The sequence below is a fragment of the Amphibalanus amphitrite genome, unplaced genomic scaffold (assembly GCF_019059575.1).
Source record: "Amphibalanus amphitrite isolate SeventyFive unplaced genomic scaffold, NRLGWU_Aamphi_draft 000492F_arrow, whole genome shotgun sequence".
Taxonomy (NCBI): domain Eukaryota; kingdom Metazoa; phylum Arthropoda; class Thecostraca; order Balanomorpha; family Balanidae; genus Amphibalanus; species Amphibalanus amphitrite.
The window spans coordinates 368,412-386,811 of record NW_024881986.1 but is presented as its reverse complement, the minus strand read 5'-3'; the positions used below and the strand labels follow the sequence as shown (position 1 = coordinate 386,811).

The 18,400-nt window shown below is 46.7% G+C and overlaps 1 protein-coding gene and 1 long non-coding RNA gene across 2 annotated transcripts in view; one reads left to right on the top strand and one right to left on the bottom strand.

The window, feature by feature from the left end:
* Positions 1 to 412, bottom strand: part of LOC122392591 — a 67,648-nt gene extending 67,236 nt beyond the window's left edge. Inside the window, exon 1 of the mRNA XM_043387641.1 lies at positions 405 to 412. The gene's annotated coding sequence lies outside the window, so the exon portion shown is untranslated. The remainder of the gene's footprint in view (positions 1 to 404) is intronic.
* A 2,270-nt stretch (positions 413 to 2,682) lies between these two features.
* LOC122392594 lies at positions 2,683 to 4,230 on the top strand. Its single transcript, XR_006258551.1, has 3 exons — positions 2,683 to 2,873; positions 3,537 to 3,721; positions 4,174 to 4,230. It is a non-coding gene; the product is annotated as an uncharacterized LOC122392594 (long non-coding RNA).
* Positions 4,231 to 18,400: the final 14,170 nt, after the last annotated feature.

Here is an 18,400-nt window from a genome sequence, read left to right as displayed (position 1 = left end):
GTCAGTATACCTTGTCTCGGTGGGTCACACAGGTTCGATAGACCGCTCCTCTCCAGGTCACTATACCTTGTCTCGGTGGCTCACACGGGGTAGTTAGACCGCTCCTCTCCAGGTCACTATACCTTGTCTCGGTAGGTCACATGGGGTCAGAAAACCGCTCCTCTCCAGGCCACTATACCTTGTCTTGGTGGGTCACATGGGATCAGAAAACCGCTCCTCTCCAGGTCACTATACCTTGTCTCGGTAGGTCACATGGGGTCGTTAGACCGCTCCCCTCCAGGCCACTATACCTTGTCTCGGTGGGTTCCAAGGTCTCAGCAGACCGCGCTCCTCTCCAAGTCAGTATACCTTGTCTTGGTGGGTCACACAGGTTCGTTAGACCGCTCCCCTCCAGGTCACTATACCTTGTCTCGGTGGGTTCCAATGTCTCAGCAGATCGCTCCTCTCCAGGCCAGTATACCTTGTCTCGGTAGGTCACACGGGGTCAGATAATCGCTCCTCTCCAGGTCGCACTGTCCGACGCCCGGGGCCTCAATGTCAGTGTTGTCCCTATCGACACCCTGTACGGGGCTCGTGACATTGCTGTAGCCGATACGGTATCTCTGCACCGATAAGGTATCAGTGGACCGACTGGGACGAGTATGAATACTTCAATTGATGGCAGTGGCGGATCCAGCGGAACGTTTGGGGTGGGGCAACTCATTGAAAATGGCGGCACTCTAGGCCGTGGAGCCGTGGGGGGCGACACTAGTTCTGGTATAGTCAACTGATAGTCATCACTTGACCGCTGACCACCACAACCGTCCAAATTTGGAGCATCACAATAAAATTCTTAAATGCATACCCAAGAGCTTCAACTTCAGAAAGGTGCTCATCAAGACAAGTTCATCAAAATTGAATGACCTTGACGCTACAATAAGCCAGAGAGCAAACCTCATTCCTTTTTTTGGCTCATTACTACTTGCAAAATTGAGTTGCACGTACAGATTATATGCGCTATATGCGGCGACCCACCATTCTTGTCGAATATTGTTTTAAACAATGCATAATTTCAAAGGTCAATGGTCGGACCACGAACGTTTTCAGGTAAGGGTATTGATTAGAACTGAGTGATAAACGTTACGTCAATATTCACCACGTTTTAGAGGTTAGTAAAACAACCGAAAGGCCTATTGGACACTTCTCTATGTGATAGGGCCACTGGCGACATCCAGCCTTCTAAAAGTGATAATGGCCACTGGCGGTATCCAGCCATCTAAAAGAAATAGTGTCTACTGGCGGTATCCAGCCTTCTAAAAGAAATAACGACCACCGGCTGTATCGCACCGCTGGATACTAGACCGTGTCCTGTATCCACCAGTCGATGGTGAGGTGTCCCGGATCCGTACCCGTGCTGTGTCCATACAGCTGTAATATAACTAATACACACTGTACAGTCTACAGTTGACGGCAGAACGATGCACCGTTTCTCAGCAAGCAATCAGCTGCCTGCAGTGGTAGGCTGTGCCGCACTGCACCGGCTGGGTGACACATTGATCACCATAGACACACTTGATGTGTGATAATCAGTACAGCCTAACGGTTCAGTCAACTGAGGTGCTGGGCTGGTGGTGAGGGTAAAAAGTATGATTCGCCCGTCCCCTGTGGGATGCATTTCCTGGAAATGACCTGATTTTTCTTTTTACTGATAACTCTCTGGGTTTGGCTTAATTTTCACGGAACAATTATATTAGGCAATCTGAAGTTGCACGCACTTTTTATGAAGCATCCGACATTAGAGCTCCACGTCACTTCAAGTAGGTGACTTCTTTTTATCACAACTTCGTATGACATTATGGAATGATATGTTCAAAGCATTGCATAATGGTCAGAAGCCTTACAATCCCTTTGACGGGTTACCGTCACTAAATGACAGCACTACATAGTTGCGCTTGGAAATCGCAGTAACATTTGTGTATTGAACGTCTGAACCACTGAGTATTTCAATCGCCATCAGCCCGTGCTATCCCATGAGCGACACCGAACCGGACATATCCGGTCCAGACGAACCACAGCCGACCGGACCACCGACGGTCCGACACAGTGACGGGCGAGGTCCGATATCGCCCGGACCGGCCACCCTCACAGATAGCTACAACCACGGTCATAGAATACTAAGGTAACACGGAGCCGAAGCTTCAAGCCAGGGGACACGGGAGGCATGCCGTCAGCTGTCCATTTATAAACAATCGGTTTCTTTGACTTAATTTCTAATGTTTTTCTGATGTTTTGCATCAATGAGGTACATCAAAAATTAAGTTTTATTTTTTATGAGGTTGAAAATATTTTGTTGTCCAAACTATCCCCGTTTAAAGAAAATAGACAAGGGGAGAGTTTACCCAGGACCCTATGGAGAGAGTTTACCCAGGGCCCTATGGGAGAGAGTTAACACGTGCTTCTATGGGGCGAATTCGATGCAACAATGGCGCAGTAGCGACATTACTCTTGTTCGATGTTTTTCGGACGACAAAGATTCTACGCCATTTGGCCAATCACATTCCATAATTGCAGCCGAGCCCCCGTTGATCTAGAACGGGATTGGCCGGACGACGTACAATCTTCGTCGCATGAGAGACATCGAACGAGGGGTACATCGACTGAATATACATTGCGATTCAATATTCAGTATTTTATGACCGTGATTGCAATTTGCATTTGAGCTCAGCAGTCGAGTGTGGTGCCAAAAATACCAGAAGCGATATCCTATATACGGCCTTGACCAGAAGTGTTGCATGCCCTGGATGCAGAAAAACAAGATTGAGATGAGTGGATCAAGATGTATCTTTCGTGCAGATCAAGATGTATCAAGATCCTTTCACTTAAGATCCATGCAGGTGAGGTTCCAGTGAAATTTGAATTCGATAGGTAGCTATTTTTTATTTTGCTTTGATACTTGTGGGAAGGAAACATGATTATGGTTGCATGAACCGCCCACTGCTCATTGCTGTCTTGTCTCACGTTCGATATCCGATCACCATTCTTAAATAGCTCACCCCATATGGAAATCAGGTTTCAGGAGGCCACTAGGCTTGTGGGGCCTGGTCTCAATGAGCTCCCAGTGCTAAGCACAGTCAGGCTCATATGTTGGGTAAGGTCAGGTTCAGGTAGGCCAGTATGCACTCTGCAAAGCATGGCAATTTCGACAAGATCTCGTCTGTGCTGGCTTGTCCGGCTGGTGAGGCTTTGGTGTGGCGTGGATTTAGCTTGGTGCAGTGCGGATTTTGTGTAGCGCGGTGCAGATTTGGTCTGGTGTGGTCAGGTGGTGGGGGATGTAGTGTAGTGCATTTTAAATGTGGCTGATAGGTGTGCGGTGGTCAGAACGGACTGTGCCAGTGCTGGTGCCTGGTGGTCCCACCAATCACGGGGGTCATCTTCTGTTGTGACCCAGGGGGTCTAGCCAAAACCTTACCTGTTTCTGCTAACCTAAACCTATTTCTTACAAATTAGGCAAAAATGTGATTATGGTATAAGGATAATTAAACCTGGCCCTTTTTCAGGCGCAAGCTTTGGATGAACTTCTGCTTCTGCGGTCGGCATTCTTACAGGAGAACCCAAGATTCACTGTACCTACCTGTATGCATTTCAAAACTGAATAATTCATAGCATCAAGTAAATATTTGAAGTTGCAGCCAAATGCTGTGCCTTCTCTGCTGCAAGAGCTACATGTCACCATTGAAGCAAGGTAAAAGTTAAAAGAAATTGTTCACCTTCTGTGAGTAACTTGATGAATAAAATTTAAAAAGGTGTGTTAAAAATGTGATGAATAAAATTTAAATGTATTCTAACTTGGAATTACACACTTCTTCTAAAGGGATTTCATTATTTTAATGATTAGAGTGAACACTAACAGCTGAACAACCTATCAGCTCTGCAAGGGATTCTGCTCAGGAGCAGAATCCCTTGAGAGCACTTACAGGACTGTAAGTGCTCTCATCGCTGATTGGCCACTGTGTGTGTTGAAGAGGTTTCTGCTTGCTGTAAATGAGCACTAGAACATGAATTTAAGCACCAATATTCACTGATAAAAGGTGAATATCTCAAACGGTTCAAATATAAGGCATACAAAAATCTGCTCTATCAGACTGCTATCTCAGTTTAAAATCCCATGTTAAAGGTGAACTATTTCCTCGACAGGACCAGCTCGACTCCTGCAGTAGGAGTCCAGCCTCGTCCAGTCGTCGCCGCTCGCCAAGACCAGCCGGACTCCTGCAATAGGGGTCCAGGCTGACCCGTTCGTCCAGTAACCGCCGCTCGTCAGCACCAGCTGGGCTCCTGTAGTAGGGGTCCAGCCTCGTCCAGTCGCCGCCGCTCGCCAAGACCAGCTGGGCTCCTGTAGTATGGTGCTAGGATGGCCCGTTCATCAACCGGTCCTGAAGTCACATCGCTGTCAGCCAGCCGAACTCAGTACATAAGTCACCAACCCTGAATGTTGCCAGCCAAAGTCGGCAGTTTCCTTCGGACAGTCATCTCACCAGTGTTGTACAGTGTACGAGGTTAGTGACGCAGTTAAATGCGTCAATTAAATGCGAGGACGTGCGCTTGTATGCAGCGTTTTGTCATGTTGAGCTGCATGGGTGTCGATTTTCACCGAATTGAGGGTGCCCACTGCCCGGGCGCAGCAAATCCGCCGCTGCCTTAGCGGTGACCTTGACCCGCACCGTCTGTTGGGGCTCCAAAGCCAAGCCAGCCGAGCCGGCGGGGAATTTAAAGAGCTTGAGCACCCCCAACCCGGCGGGAATTGACACCTATGTTGAGCTGTATGGATGCGTTTTAGCCTTCCGCCGTGGTGGTAAATAGCAGCCTACATGCAGAATTAGGCAGGCTTATTAGCGGACTCATTATTGGATTCATTGTGTCACGTTTGTCGGCACGTGTAAGATGTGCTTAACTGCCATTGGCTCTCGGCCTGGCGACTTCTGGGGACCACGTAATGGGGATGACAATTGGGATCCTGTGCCTTAAGCCGGCCATTTACGTCCATGGCTATATACCCCCGTACTAGGGCTAGTTAGTTATGACGTATATAGGGATCCACGAGATCTTTTTTGATGAATGTGTTGTGCAGTGTTGAGATCCGCGTGTAACGTCACTGTTTGGCCAGTCTGCCCTCAAACGCGTCATCTTTACTCGTATTTTATTTACTGAACGCTTTGCATGGTCCAGTGGTTTATATAGACATCTTCTTTGCACTAGCTAGTTTTATGTGGCCAGGTTGATTGCCTGTCAGCGCGGTCTCGCTGTCGTCTTTCGATTGGTGCGCTTAAATGCGGCGAGATGAATATAGGATTTCCTTTGATGCTATTTAGTACCTGCGCCCAGCTCAACTGGGGAGGGGGGGGGGGGGCGGCACTGCCGACTTTTGGTCCCATTCTTTCCATGTAACGCCCATAGAGCCCATGTTAAAATGCCAAAATCAAATGGGGGCACGGTGCCCCGGAACCCTCCCCGTTCCGCCGCCTATGCGCGAAAGTACCAACTACCAACAGTTTCCAGTTGTTTGTGTCCCAATGTTTTTTATGAGTTGGACGATTGGGCTTTTCCCATCGCTCGTTATGCAATTATTTTGTTAAACGCTCTAAAACTGTTTCTCTACAAGTCATTAGAACTTAGAAGCAAATAGATATTGATGGATACGATCTCAAGGGGGCCGATAAGAAGGAAGAGCGCGCGGCGCAATGATTGTGGACTGTGGAGCACAGCACACGATTAACCCGCGCCCTGCTGGGGGTCCTGGATTTCCACGCCCTGCTGGGGGGGGGGGGTGTTTGAACACCCCCCCTTGTAACTCGGCTCCTGGGCCACGTAGCGATACGCGGAAGGCGGCGTTCGAAAGAGCGTCAAGTAATGACGAAATCACTTCGGTCAATTTTTTGGTCAGGTCAAAGGTCAGGTCACCAGAGGTCATTGAAGGCAAAATTTCGCCGATTTCCAGGTCGAATGTCAAAAATTTCCAAGAAGCCAACGCATAACTCGGGAACCAATAGAGCTACAGCGCCGCGGAAAAGCGCATTCGATAGCCCTATTAAAGGTAGACTGCCACCTTTTTTCCACAAAACGGTTTTCACTAGAGCTGAGCCACCTATGTCCCAGACTGAAGTCGGTTTTCCGAAATTCGAACCCGTTTGCGAGAAATCGGAGACCAAAGTTCAGTTTGATGCCATTTTTTTAGTCCAAGAAAACCGACATCTCTACTGTTTATCGATAACTTTGAAACATTAATTTTCTTATCTTTTGGTAAATATATGTCAAAACTTTGATTGTTTCGAGATCAGAGAAGAATTTTGGAGTGTCAAAATAAAAGTTAAACTTATATATTCAGTAGTTCATTTTTTCCAAAAAAGTGTGGGAAATGGGGTTTAACATGGGCCAGACGGCCATTCCAAATGAGCCATGATTTTTAAATGTTTTACGAACTTAAATGCAAAATAAATTAAACATGGCCAATTTCTTATGAAATCATATATTAGTAAATCATAAAATACCTTACTTTTTCAAATAAAATGTAATAATCTTATGACCTTGAAGTCTAGTGATGTGTAAACATTGTCGCTAGACATTAACCGATTGATAATTGTATGATAATCGACATTTTTTTTCGCGATTCACGTGATGATACTTTGTCAGGTGAATTCTAAAATTTTGTTTTGTCCAGGGAATAAATCATAGGCCGATCTGAGAAAACTTTTTGAAGGTGGCAGTCTTCCTTTAACGCCCTTTCTGAGTAATTCTCTCAGATTTGAGCTAACGTCAACGGTTTTGCCTGCAGGGGGCAAAAACTGCAAAAATAGACGATTTTTTCGAAAACAGTTTTTCTGCAATAACTTTTGACCCAAGCCTTGTACGAGCTTACTTTTACCGGCATCGTGTTCCTCTCGTCAAGACGCATCGAATGAACTATAACTTGACCTTGAAAGGTCAACTTGAAAATTTGACCTCAGGTCAAGGTCATGACCTGACCGGAAAGGGTCATGTTGCATATCAGTCGATCCGTATCGTCGGGCTGAACACATCTAAGGCGTTTTCATCACTCTAGCATGCCTCTATCAAAAGTTATTTGCGAAAAACTGTTAGATACCATTCGTGACCTAAGATGACCTCAGGGCATAAACAAGGGTCACGGACACCATTTTCAAGTTCAGTGTGTCTAAAACACTTGTAATTCGGTGTTTAGGAGTGTTTATAATGTCTTTCATCCAAAAGAGGCGCATTTCATTTTTCTCCCATTGACTTATAATGGGGAGGTCGCAAAATTGACCTGACCTTAGGTCATCGATATCAAAATTCTGAGATATACATTTTGTACATGCTATTGCTCTTAGCAATCGCTGAAAGTTTCAAAGCGATCGGTCACTCGGTGTAGCTATGACAGACATTGAAAGTTTTTATGAGGTGAGGTCATTTCAAGTGACCTGGTGACCTGACCTGGAATGACCTTGGTCTGAAATTTTCACAACATGTGTAGAATTGATGTATGATAAGGTGTACCAAAAACGGCGGCGCTCCGCGCCGCCGTTTTTGAGATATTCGCGAAAAACCACAAGGGGGGGTGTTCAAACACCCCCCCCCCCCAGCAGGGCGCGGGTTAATGTGAGGCGCATTTAAGCGAGAAATAACTTCATTGAACAGAAATGAGCAGAGTACCAGCATTGAAACTGCACCAGTACCAGCATTGAAACTAAATATAAGATATCTCAGAAGGTTGCGCTTTTGGGGCCGAGTTGTGGTGCTTTACGCCGTACATCATGCTTAATGAATGTGACCGTCGTGTTTGTGGGATCCCCGTCGGTACTAGTCAGCCCCACGAATCGTGGTAGATCATTAAGATAATCTTCGCCTCCGGTTATCATTTTGATATATCTACGAAACGGGTGCTGGGTGGTACACGAAAGCAGCTTTTTCAGGTGAGTTGAAAGGGGAAGAGCTTCTTTGAATTACCATTTCGGACCATGGTTCTAAAAAGCGCTAGTTTAAAACTATTGTTATAATTCCTATCGTAAACCATCGGACGCTCGACGCTGCATTGGCATTGGTACGATGTGCCGGTAATCGCTTCGCTCGCCGAGAATGATAGCGTGGCAGGTTTACTGATATGTAGGATTATCAAAAAAATGTAATAGAAACGATATTAAATCCACTACCTCTTTAGAAGCTCTTGAAATAAACCTGGCTATCTGGTTGTCGAAGCCAGGCAAATTATATGCTTGGAATGGCTAAATGTCCATTGTCCATGACATCATTAAATTGAATTATTTTCCTTCTTAGCACTTAAAATACATTTCAGCGACACAAAACTCCCAAAAGTCTGATATCTTGCCCGTGGTATCGTGGTACGATCGGCGAGTACCTTCCTACGCAATGTCCATGGCTATGCGAAGTCTAAGGTTGGCCTACATAAGCCTTGGGTTGGCCTGTTTATCCTGTTTCATATCGTATCTATGAAAATAAAGTGTTCACGATCGCATAGCCAAACTGAGAACAAAATATTTATTTGCAAAACTCCAGCAATGCCCCTTGCTTGATACTATAAAAAAAACATTGCACACGATCATGCAAAGCCGTGAATCCTACCGCCTTTATTTAGCGCCGGCGCACAGTGGGCCAGGCGCATCAAAAAAAGCGGAATTAAGTCGAAAATCAACTTCGGTGAAATTCCTGTAATTATGGGATAGAGTATTGTAAAAATGTACAAAGTTTCTGAATAAGCAAGTTTCCTTTCCCCAATGTCAAGGCAGATAATGCTATAACGTCGCAAAGTAGGACTTACCGACTGGAGATGGAAATGACTGCTGTGTGCCATATTCCGTTCCCCCGATTCAAAAGCTCTCAGCGTAAAATCATTAAAATTATTCCGTACAAAATAGCTTTAAAAAAACAGTCGGTATTTCTGCGCATGTTTCTCGTACTCAAGTTCCCGGGAACTATTTCATGCTTACTAGTAGCGGTGGGGTTTACAGTGCCTGTTCGGAACCGTAGTAGTGCAACGACGCAATGAATTTATATAAGGATATAAAGAAAACGTCACCGAACAACACGAAGATATATGCTGCCTGACTTTCCTCAAGGTGTATAGCTTGCTGCCCAATGCAAATATTTTGCGCATTTTTGCGCGAAATGGACAAATAAGGGTTTAACCCTCGCCGGCATAGGCCGTTTTGCATCCCTCGACGGCACAGGGGGAAGCGACCCTCCTCGCGTTTGGCGCCTAATTAAGCTAGAGCCTCGCGGAAAAAAACCATCGTGTAGGTCGTCACGAGACGAAGCCAACAGTACCCGGTTTTAAGGTCATAGGTCAAATGGTAACCTCTGAGGTCAGGTCAATGGCCGAAAATCGGGACCTGTTAGAACGTCGTATAGTGTGGCTGCTAAGGGGTTTTTCGGGATGCTGATCACGAATATCATGTTAGTTTTGATCACAGATGATGTCTTCATGCATTTAGGCCAGGTCGGGTCAGCTCAGGTCAGGTCAACCAGTATGGGTCCTGCCGGGTATTCGTAGTAGGTGTCAACCCGCCTCTGACAGCTTCGTAACATGTTACGAAGGCACCAAAACTACTTCGTAAATGTTCAAATGGTTCCTAAATTCGAATTCAGCTCCAAAAACTAGCCCAGAAACATGTAAAACTCGAAAAAGTGAACCGAGGTCATCGAAGGTGAATGACCTGACCTGACCTTCAGGCGACCTTTACACCCACCCTAATGCATGGGACCAACATCATATCACATGTTTGAACGCTTGAAACCACGAAAAGACTGCAAACGCGCGGCCAATGCGACATAGTGCCCGCCTGTCCCAGGCATATGTGCAGCGCAGAAATTAAATAATGACGTCATAGGTCAGTGACCTAGCGTAACCAATCAAATTTGAAAATGGATATCGGATTCGGCTTTAGCATGATATTTTACCCTGTAACGAATCATTTTTGGCACCGCAGCTGTGCTCATTGATTTAATTCCGCTTTTTTGAAGCGCCTGGCCCACTGTGCGGCGTTCCCGCGTTAATAATTTCTCCTGAATCGGAGGACCAATAATCAGCTGACGCACCGTTGTTTTGATGTCGGTGGACCGTGCCAGCCTGGCTACAACCACTCTCTGGTCTAAACTGAAACTACAACACAACAGCACAGCGGTGTGAGCCAGCGTGACGTCACAACACACGTGACGTCACCACGGCGGTACCTCCGGCACGGTGACAACGGTTTACCGACGGCTGGACAGTGGCCCAGAGCGTGATAAAACTCGGAATATAACTAGTGTCTATCAAAGCAGTGTCAACAAACGTAGCAATCTGTGCTCAAATGATCAATCATTTAGGTGGCCACTCAACCGAAACCAGCCTGGCACGGCGGTAAAGCACCCACGGGCCTGACCCGATGGGACAGGGCGACTCGAAGTACTTCTGGATATGAAGGTCTAGATGTGCATTGTGTACAGAACAGCGCTGCCGACGGGACACGGTGCTGCCATCTGTTGTCGAGTTCCGACACTGCTGACGGCACATGCGCGGACGCGTATATTCGGATGCAGTATGAGTAGAGCATGGGTCCCGAAAAATTCTTCAGAAACTAGAGAAATTCTCGCGGTCACCGGCATTTAGGCGATCTGCTCGTGCTTTTGTCACTGGAGCGCTTCTTTCACGGAGATTGCGCCGGCCGCCTGCAACGGACGAAAAATACACGGCTTTGCAATCCGGCTGATCGTGGGAAAATACAGCCGGAGGTCTCGGCTCTATGCAGGTATACCACCGGGAGAGATGTATTTATTGTATAGTATATACCACTGGCTCGATGTATAGCCTGCAAGTTGGCTTTGGTGCAAACATGTCAAACAGGGTATAGGGCGGATCGATGTAAGCAAATCAGACGTTCAATTGACAATTTCCGATTCTTATTCGATAATTACGACCAATTATATTTTATTTTGGGAAGTGTTATTGGGACCGGAGCAATAAAATCTCATTTTCCCCTGTCTCCTTACCTATCTCCCAAACCCCTTGCTCACGATCATCTTTCCTCTCTTTAGGTATCAGTCTCCTTCCCGTCCTCCCCGAGTCTCTGACAAGTAATATCCATGTCTCTAAGTCTTTTCCTTCATCTGATCCTCTTTTTTCTCACCACCCTTCTCTCTCTCTCACCTCCCTTCTCTCTCTCTCTCTCTCTCTCTCTCTCTCTCTCTCTCTCTCTCTCTCTCTCTCTCTCTCTCTCTCTCTCTCTCTCTCTTTCTCTCTCTCTCTCTCACTCACTCACTCTCTCTCTCTCTCTCTCTCTCTCTCTCTCTCTCTCTCTCTCTCTCTCTCTCTCTCGTCCGTCTGTCCATCTCTTTGTCCGTCTCTCCGTCCGTTCGCCCGCCCTTCCGTCTCTCAGTCCGTCCGTCCGTCCGTCCGCCCTTCCGTCTCTCAGTCCGTCCATCCGTCCGTCCGTTTCTCCATCCGTCCGTCCATCAGTCACTCTCTCCGTCCGTCCGTCATCAGTCTCTTCGTCCGTCCATCCGTCTCTCCGTCCGTCCGTCCGTCTCTCCGTCCGTCCGTCCGTCTCTCCGGAGGTGCAACTTTTCCCAAATAGTTCTTGGAACGTCACACAGTATATCGAACCCACATATTACATAGAGGTGCAACTTTTTCAGGTCCCACGTTCACCACGTCCAACGTTCTAACAGGTCCCAATTTTCCCGCCTTTTGGGTCATTGACCTGACCTGGGAGGTCAACCGATGACCTAGGACCTTAAAATTGGGTATCATCGGCTTCCTCTCGTCACGGGCAACACGCTGGTTTTTTCCGCGAAGCTCTAGCTTGATCAGGAGCGAAACGGCAAGGGGTTATACCTTATACGTTCGCGGCTGGAAAAAAAAACACCTATACGGGCGAGGGTCAAGTTGAAAGTATATATATATTCATCGTACACTTCAAGCATGGTTAAATTACAGACACTTTACAAAAAAGCAGAGACATTGACAGCTTAACACAGCTGGCACGCAGGAACATTAGTTTGCCCCGCGTGTAAAGTAGTAAGCCAGCTCTGGATCGTCCATATAGTCGCGGCTAGTCTCGACCTCGAGTCCTTGCGCCCTGAATTCTGATTTTATTTGTTGGAACAGTTCACGGTAGCGTGCTAAACGAGCGGATATGCTGGGGTTATCAACTGCTGGAGATGGTGGAGAGCGACTATTAGTGTGGCTATCGGCAGTGATGGGTGATGGTGTTGTGTCAGAATTCATGCTAGGCGCTGAGGATGGTTGTGTGATATCAGTGATGGCATTGTTGGCTTGATGTGTTGGCAAGTGGATGTGGTCTGGGGTGGCATGATTGTAACATGTGCCATTTTGGGTCTGTCGTTTTTGAGTTTGCCGTAGTCCTGGGGTCCTGGGGTTAATTTGGTTCAAAACGATGATGTAGATAAGTTAGTTATTTAAATCTAAATATCCTATGACGAGAGCGATGGACATTTTTGGTATGCAGTGTTATCCATTGAAAACAGGTCAAAGCTGTTGAGTTTTTAATTTAGTGGTCGCCGCTTACTAATCATGCGGCATACACGCCGCACATAACCGCCAATGCCGCAACGCAGCTTAAATTTCGAAGTAAGCATTTAGTCTCACCCGCATTCATATGGTACCCGTCGTGTGTGTCCGAGAATTTCTCTAGTTTCTGAGGAATTTTTCGGGACCCATGCTCTGCTCATACTGCATCCGAATATACGCTGCGCGGACGAGGCACCGGGAGCGTATTTACAAATTGCAACCGAGCTCCGCCGTAGGGTATTTTATTTCCGCCGTAGTGTATTTCACTTGGGGGATCTTCTACCATACGTCTGCCTGAGCTTAGGGTAATTACAATTTGTCGGTGAGGTTAAAAAATGATGCACCTTTTTTCGCAGTATAGGATATCGCATGTGCATATTTCTGCCTTTTTGGGTGCGCTTTATCGGTTTTTCGTGAGTAACTCGCGTAAAAACCGGCCGATCGCGACGAAACTTTCAATGCCCCCGATTTTATCAATTTAACACCTACCCTGAAAATTTCATGACCCTGACCCAAATGACCTTTGACCTGTGACCTATTTCTCGAGACCATGTTTGGCCCGAATCGCGATTCGGCGTATGTCGGCTCGCATTAGCCGCGCGGTTGCAGTTTTCACGTGGTTTCAAGCGTTGAAAGTTGAAACATGTGATATGATGCTGGTCCCATGCATTAGGGTGGGTGTCAAGGTCACCTGAAGGTCAGGTCAGCTCAATGACCTTTGATGACCTCGGTTCCTTTTTCGAGTTTTACATGTTTCTAGGCTAGTTTTTGGAGCTTATTTCGAATTTACCAACCATTTGAACATTACAGGGGGTGTAACGAAATTATCCGGACACCTTTATTCCCACTGTAATTAAAAACCAAAACAATCTGGTACTTTTTCTTTTAACTGAGCTTGTAGCCACCTTTCATAAAAACACAGTGATGAATGTTCTGGAGCATTTCAGCCAATGGATTCTCCATCACACTGGCTTTGATGCGGACCAACGCCGTCTAAACCTGTGCCTGCGGTTGAGCAGTGCTTATGGCGGGTGGCTCTTCATTTACCTCCTGCTGTATTCTGTATTCTGTATTCTGTATTCTGTATTTGCATTAACCGACTACAGGCCTTGCAGCCCATTTACAGTGGCAGTCAATTTAAACTAGGTAACACAACACAACACATGCACACAACGATGACAACACATTACATGTACGTTCCCTGAGAACGAGCAAACTCACGGATGTCCGATAAAACGGAGCCCGATGATGCCAACATGTCAGCGGTGGGTGTATGTTGCAAGAAGCGGTTACATAGCACAGGGATACGGACAGTGAACCCTGACTTCACAGTGTCCACGCGACCGAACGGTACGTGGAACAGCCCTGTCTGTCGAGAGCGTCTGTTGGGGACTGCTAGTCCGAAGATTGCCATCAGGTAAGGGCAGTCAATCCTATTGCGATACACATTGACTAGAAATGAAAGATCGGTCTGTACAAAGCGTGACTTAATCGAGCACAAACCAAAGCGGTTCAGGAGACACACGTAATCAAGACTGGAGCCGTCTCCGTCGGAGTTTGATGCCAGCCACATCAAAAAACGATGCTGCATTCGCTCGAGCCGCACAAGATGAGTCTTTGCTGCACCGCTCCAGACAACGCTGCCGTACTCAGCAATTGAGCGGACGTGAGCTTTGTAGGCGGCAAGCAGCGCAGTTCGATTGAATTTGACCCGCCGGGGACATCGAGGCAACTGTACACTGCGCATTATTAGGCCTAACATCTTGTTACATTTCCGTATGGTGGCATCAACATGCTGCGAAAACGTAAGCCTTGCGTCCAAAAGGATGCCTAAATCGCGCACCTCCTGACAACGATTAAGCACATGACCATTAACCCTGTATGTCGACCTAATGGGAGTTGTCCTAAGGGTGAAAGTGATCGTTTGACATTTAACCGGATTGAGTTTTAGTTTCCATGTTTTACACCAGTCGTGAAGCTTGTCTAAGTCCGCCTGAAGTAAAGCAACATCATCATCGGACCCCACTCGGTGAAACAGCTTGACATCATCTGCATATAACAGGCAGCCAGTCTCCATACACTTCGGGATGTCAGCAACAAAGCACGCGAACAACAAAGGTCCCAAAATGCTGCCTTCGGGCACGCCTGACTGCACAGCAGTCCACGCCGAATGCTTGCCGTTCAAAACAACGCGCTGCATGCGATCGCTGAGATAGGATGTAAGCCAGGAGTGAGCAGTGCCAGTGATGTGAAAGGATGAGCGGAGTTTATGAAGAAGTAGGACATGGTTTACAGACGTGAAGGCGGACGAAAAGTCGGTGTAAATGGCGTCTGTCTGTTTACCTTTGGAAATGGAGGACCAGCAGTGATCAAGGAAGCAGGACAGGTTAGTAACACATGAGCGGCCTGGCAGGAATCCATGCTGGTTGGCGGGGATGGCAGGAAGACAGACCGGCAGGAGATTCTCCAAAACTACCTTCTCTAGGACTTTTGAGCAAATTGAGAGCAAGGAAACGGCTCGGTAATTGTCAGGGATTTTCTTGGAACCTTTCTTATGAATGCTAACAACATTAGCCTGTCTCCAATAGGATGGGAAGTACCCACAAGAAACAGACATCTCACAAATGATTTCAAGTGGGACGGCTACCTCATCAGCACATTCACGCAGAATGCGAGCGCTAAGGCCGTCTGGGCCACAGGCCTTGTGCGGGGACAGCTCCCGCAGTAACTGAGCGACCCGGCCTCGCGGCACAGTGAAGCGGTCTGTTCCAGGGGCACCGAGCACCGGCGCCACCGGCAGTGCATCAACCGCCGGGTCGCTAAACTTACGGGCAAAACAAGCGTTCAAACAGTTCGCACGCTCGCCATCTCCCCGATATACACGACCGTCACATTCCAAGACAGGAGACACTTGTGCTGATGACTTAACTGCTTTGACAAACGACTGCTGAACAAGAGCCCACAGGTTTTCGATTGAATTGGGATCGCGACTTTTTCCAAGTCATAAGCGTTAGCCCAGAATGGTTGAAGGTTCTATCGGCATCACTTCCCGTTCTTTTAGGGACTTTTAACCCGCGCCCGGCTGGGGGTCCTGGATTTCCACGCCCTGCTGGGGGGGGTGTTTGAACACCCCCCTTCTAACTCGGCTCCTGGGCCACGTAGCGATACGCGGAAGGCGGCGTTCGAAAGAGCGTCAAAAATAATGAGGAAATCACTTCGGTCAATTTTTTGGTCAGGTCAAAGGTCAGGTCACCAGAGGTCATTGAAGGCAAATTTTCGCCGATTTCCAGGTCGAATGTCGAAAATTTCCAAGAAGCCAACGCATAACTCGGGAACCAATAGAGCTACAGCGCCGCGGAAAAGCGCATTCGATAGCCCTATTAACGCCCTTTCTGAGTAATTTTCTCAGATTTGACCTAACGTCAACGGTTTTGCCTGCAGGGGGCAAAAACTGCAAAAATAGCCGATTTTTTCGGAAACAGTTTTTCTGCAATAACTTTTGACCCAAGCATTGTAAGAGCTTACTTTTACCGGCATCGTGTTCCTCTCGTCAAGACGCATCGAACGAACTATAATTTGACCTTGAAAGGTCAACTTGAAAATTTGACCTCAGGTCAAGGTCATGACCTGACCGGAAAGGGTCATGTTGCATATCAGTCGATCCGTATCGTCGAGCTGAACACATCTAAGGCGTTTTCATCGCTCTAGCATGCCTCTATCAAAAGTTATTTGCGAAAAACTGTTAGATACCATTCGTGACCTAAGATGACCTCAGGGCATAAACAGGGGTCACAGACACCATTTTCATGTTCAGTGTGTCTAAACCACTTGTAATTCAGTGTTTGGGAGTGTTTATAATGTCTTTCGTCCAAAACAGGCGCATTTCAATTTTCTCCCATTGACTTATAATGGTGAGGTCGCAAAATTGACCTGACCTTAGGTCATCGATATCAAAATTCTGAGATAAACATTTTGTACATGCTAATGCTCTTAGCAATCGCTGAAAGTTTCAAAGCGATCGGTCACTCGGTGTAGCTATGACAGACATTGAAACTTTTTATGAGGTGAGGTCACTTCGAGTGACCTGGTGACCTGACCTTGAATGACCTTGGTCTGAAATTTTCACAACATGTGTAGAATCGATGTATGATAAGGTGTACCAAAAACGGCGGCGCTCCGCGCCGCCGTTTTTGAGATATTCGCGAAAAACCACAGGGGGGGTGTTCAAACACCCCCCCCCCCCAGCAGGGCGCGGGTTAACCCTATTAGTGGCAGGGGGGGGGTTGTTTTCATCCACCCCTCAGGTTTTTCGGGAATATCTCCGAAACCGCTGAAGCTACGATGCTGAAATTTTCTGACTTTTCCTAAAACTAAATTGGGCACATTCCCTGAAAATTTCAAGTTCATAACTTTACCAAGGGCGGCTCCAGAGCACTGGGAATTGGGGGGTCCTATTCGTGAAGCGAGTCATTTGGGCGATGATCACGATGCTGATGTATTATAACTGTATGCACCAGTTTTATCATGTGATAACATATACAAAGTTATTGTGCATCCTCTTTTGACACGTTTTTGCTATAATAGGCGGATCCAGGCGTCCAAAAAGGGGGGTTATGTTTTACCTCCCAACATAGGTGCCCTGACACCGCCTATGCATGACCAATACAATTGTAGTCGTTCTCTCATAAGAAAATTGTAACATAACAAGACCATTACCACCCTTTTTAGAAACAGTACCAACAAAAACCTTATTTGCTATACTTTTTGTGTACCCCCAATCTCAATGATCTGTATCCGCCTATGATTTTTGAAAATGCATATTTTTAGGATCCATGTGAATTCCTGGTTCATTCTTTATCGATCGGCAAAAGTTACGTTAAGATTGGTTCAGAAACCTGGCCGTGATAAGCAGTCTAAAATGTATCTGCAATTTGCCCGTTTTTACCCCCCTCAACCCCCCTTTTGACATTTTCTTAATTTTTTTTTTTTAGAAATGTAGATCACGTTGAGCGAAGTCGAATGCCGTTTGAATTTTGAAAATCGGCCCGTTAGATCTCGAGATATCAAGGGGGGGTCGTAAACAGCCCCCCCCTGCCACTAATAGGGGTAGCCAGGAGCCTGCCACTAATAGGGTTAAGTAGCGCGCCGCCCCGCATGAAGACAGCGTGGCTTGAATCAGGCATCAGTACGCGTTCAGAAACCGTGCCCTCCTATGCCGTCTGGTTGAGCGCCTCCAATCATGCTCCACCACCTTCCCTGGAAAAGCTCCACCCTTGCCTATGGGGCGGCAAAATATAAGGGACAAAAACACCAAACAAGACAGATAAAAACAAAGCAAAATTAACTCATTACCTAATGAAATTCAGGCTTGAGCAAAAACATAGGTGACAGGTATCTATGTCAAATTAGAATGAAAGATTAAAATCAACCTGACCAGGCCTTACAGTCTGACCTGGTCCTAACCACCTTACTTCGCCTAACTTAACCCAATTCAACCTAGCCTACCACAATACCTGCAGAGGTAGGTACCTTCCTGGAAAAATGACGCCCAGGGAGGTGACTGTCCAACTTATTGGAATTGCTTGTCAAAATGTGTGTCATCATGCTCTTGTTTGACAAGTGATGTATAATAAATGTGATATTCAATGATTATCTCCTGACTGCTGACTGTTGAGTGATCAAAATATTCAAATAATCAGGGTACAATGCTGTGCATAGTGCACACTAATCATGTTGTTTTTGTGTAGGCCCTCTGCACATTGTTGTGTGCACCTTAAGTAAAAAAGTGACTGGTGGTGGTACATGACAAAAGGTTGTGCAACTGTGAAGTTCATGCCCTTGGTCAAG